General features: G+C 46.1%; 1 non-coding gene across 1 annotated transcript; it reads left to right on the top strand.

Annotated features, from left to right (window-relative positions):
* The first annotated feature begins 3,061 nt into the window (after positions 1–3,061).
* On the top strand, positions 3,062–3,136 carry Trnas-gga (transfer RNA serine (anticodon GGA)). The gene has a single exon. It is a non-coding gene; the product is annotated as a tRNA-Ser (tRNA).
* The last annotated feature ends 397 nt before the right edge of the window (positions 3,137–3,533 follow it).

Below are 3,533 nucleotides of genomic sequence, written 5' to 3'. Positions count from 1 at the left end.
AAAACCACTTTGTAGCCTCATTCTCGAATGATGTATCGTGCATTGCCCCCAAGCCTGCAGTGACTTCTTTTCCTATGATGGATCCAATCTTGGTTGACTGCGTTGGTATTGCCAAACTAATACAGGTACTGAAGTCATCTTCTTCGCCTGGTACCGATGAAATCACCGCGGTGTTTCGGAAGCACACTGAGGCATATTCACCCATAATCCGGTCACAAATATTTACTCAGTCTATGCAGTGTTCCCAGCTTCCTCATGACTGGAAGGCGGGGAGGGTGGTACCTATTCCCAAGCAAGGTAACTTATCCAGCCCCCTAAATTATAGACCCATCACATTAACCGGCATTCCTTGCAAGCTTCCAGAACATGTAATATACTCCAATCTGGTAACTTTCCTTGAAAGCAACAACTTCTTCTGTATGCATCAACACGGCTTCAGGAAACATCACTCTTGTGAAACCCAGCTCCTTCTTTTTATTAACGACCTCTTTAACATTCTCGATCGCGACTGTTTCATAGATTGCATTTTTCTTGACTTTCAAAAAGCATTTGACACCGTCTCTCACTGCCTTCTTCTTCTAAAATTGAAAACCCTCAACATGGACCCTAACGTGCTCCAGTGGATTGAGTGTTTTTTATTAAATCGAAAACAGTACGTCACGGCAAACAGCTTTGACTCTCCTAATTCTACTGTAACTTCCGGTGTACCGTAAGCAACCGTTCTCGGGCCGTTACTCTTCTTAATTTATAATAACGATCTTCCTAACCACGTTCCTTCACAGATTAGACTTTTTCCCGACGATTGTGTAATTTACCGGGAGATAACTAAACCAGGCGACGCACAGCTGCTTCAAGCTGATCTGAACGACGTTCAAGCATGGTGTACTGAATGGCTAATGAAACTGAACGTAAATAAATTCAAAGTAATGAGAGAATGTCGTAACAGTAACGCTCCTACCCTTTATCCTTACTTTCTCAACAATGCTATCTTAGAAACTGTTAGCTCATAAAATACCTTGGCGTTCATATATCTAATACCTTGACATGGCAAACTCACATAGATTTCGTGGCTAACAATCTCAATCGCATGTTAGGTTTCCTTCGCCGAAACTTTTCATTGGCTCCTATCTCTTTAAAAGTTATTGTATAAAACAATCGTAAGGTCGAAACTCGAATATGCCGCTTGTATCTGGGATCCTCACTCTGCCTTGCTTACCTCCTCCCTCGAAGCTATTCAAAACCGAGCCGCCCGTTTCATCCTTTCTAATTACTCTCGCACCGCAAGTGTTACTACAATGAAAATTTTCCTGGACCTCACTGACTTTACGACACGAAGAAAACTGGCGCGGCTTGGGCTATTCCACAAAATATACTACACCAATCATCACCTCAAGAATGCACTACTCGCTGCTCCTCATTATATTTCAGCACGCACCAATCACAACTTCAAGGTCCACGTCCCAAGTTCACGTACAAACCTACACGCTTATTCCTTCATTCCAAGGGCATCGACCAGCTGTCAGCATCCCCATTCCATCATCTTTCAAAACCGCGATTTCCAATTATTGTATTGAGACCCACTCCTCTCTGTAACACCCCACGTGGCATTGAGAGTATTGAAATAAATAATAAATAAATAAATAAATAAATAAATAAATAAACAAATAAATAAATAAATAAATAAATTCATCGCCGAATGGGCCCCATGGTGGCGCAGTTTTTTGGGAGCGCGTCATCCGGACAATTAAGGATGCGCTGAAACGCTGTCTTTGACGAAGCAGCCTCAGTTACGAAGAAGTCCTCCCTGTGCTGGCTGAGGTAGAAGTGATTGTCAACTGCCGCCCACAAACGCAACTCTGCGAGGACACCTAGGATGCAGAGGCGCTCACGCCATCGCACTTCCTAACTGGCAAGCACGTAGTAGGTCTACTAGTCAAAATCGCAAACTGCTTGCCTAGCTCCACCCCGCAAGACTTGCGAAGGCGGGTGAAGTATAGAGACGAGATGCTGCACCAATTATGGAAACGATGCAAGTAAGAATATTTGCTTTGCCTCCACTCAGCTCATCACTGTCAGCCTGCGTCTTCGTCCCGAATGCGCGCTGGCGACTTGGTGATAGTGAAGGAGGACAACGTGCCGGAGCTGCAGTGGAAACTCGGCAGAGTAGTCGAAGCGTTTCCAGGCCGGGACGACATCGAGAGATATTTCAAAATCGCCTTCCGAACGGCCAGCAAGTCCGACGCGCCTCTCAGCGGTTGTACCCTTTGGAGGCAAACGAGCATGTCGCGGCCCGGGAGGATTTTGAGTCTACGCGGGATTGGCGGGAAACGCTATGCATGGCACAAGAAAAAGAGGAAGAAGAAGGCAGCACGACTCGTAAGCACGCAACAAAAAAAAAGAAGCAATGTTCAACCAGGGAACCGCGGGTGTCGGTCTCTTCTCTGCCGCTACAAATATGATCAAGGTGTCCTTCTATATTTACAATTTCATTATCCTGGCGTTTCTGATGTGCTAGAACTTCATCATATCTGGCAGACGTCACTCGCACTCATTACTGAAAGCTCCTAATGTATTCCTTCAAACCACACGATGCATTAACCTGCCGTTTCATCTGGAAGAGGGCCGCTACTGTGATCTAATTCCACTGTTCATTCACCCTTTTCGCGGAGAAGATTATACTAGAGATACGAAATGGCGCTTTCGGCGGCGCGCCGCAGGCTGCCTCAGCCAGAGAAAGCGCACGAATACGAAACCATTACCGCTTCTACCCTGTTTCTGTGCAATCAGCTGTCGGAAATGCAACTGGGTTTTCGCTCACGCACTGTGTTCCTTTCATACTGCAAAATTCGGAGCGGTGGATTGAAGATGAGTGCAGTATTTGGCAGCAAAAATAGTGACTGGCATATTAAGGAATGCAATGAATATGTGTGATGTAATAGTTCAGCGGAAACCCGCTAGGTGGATACCCACCTAGCGGGTTTCCGCTGAACTATTACGTCAAACACTTGCCTTTGCTTCGAGTTGTTGACAAAATTCGACTTCGCCCTGCCATCTGCTAGCCGCCTGGTTAGCTCAGCTGGTAGAGTGGCTGCCCCGGAAAGGCGGTGGTCCCGGGTTCGAGTCCCGGACCAGGACGAATTTTTCTTCAACTGCGAGGCATTCTTTCGAGGAACCCGTATGGGTTTCCTTCGTAGCAATTGCTGCATTTGGGCGGATGTCTCATTTTCCTCCTTCCCTTTAATTTGTGTGACCAAGTGTCATAGTTCATGGAGCGTTGCTACATACAGACAGCCTATGTGTTGCCGGCCCTTCTCGATGTACGACGTTTCTCGTGTATAAAGTATTTTGCACTCATCCGTTAGCGTTATATCGCTAACCTCCAAAGATTTCCACCCCGGAACGTCGGCAAGAGTACCACTCGTTTAACAATTGCTGGCATAGTAAGGTTCGCGCACGTTATCTACGCACATCTACCCCAACTCGTACGCAAACTTACGCCGACTCTATCACCAACTATTAAGAAAATGTGAATG

The sequence above is a fragment of the Dermacentor silvarum genome, chromosome 2, assembly GCF_013339745.2.
Source record: "Dermacentor silvarum isolate Dsil-2018 chromosome 2, BIME_Dsil_1.4, whole genome shotgun sequence".
Lineage (NCBI taxonomy): Eukaryota > Metazoa > Arthropoda > Arachnida > Ixodida > Ixodidae > Dermacentor > Dermacentor silvarum.
This window is presented reverse-complemented; position numbering and strand designations above follow the sequence as displayed.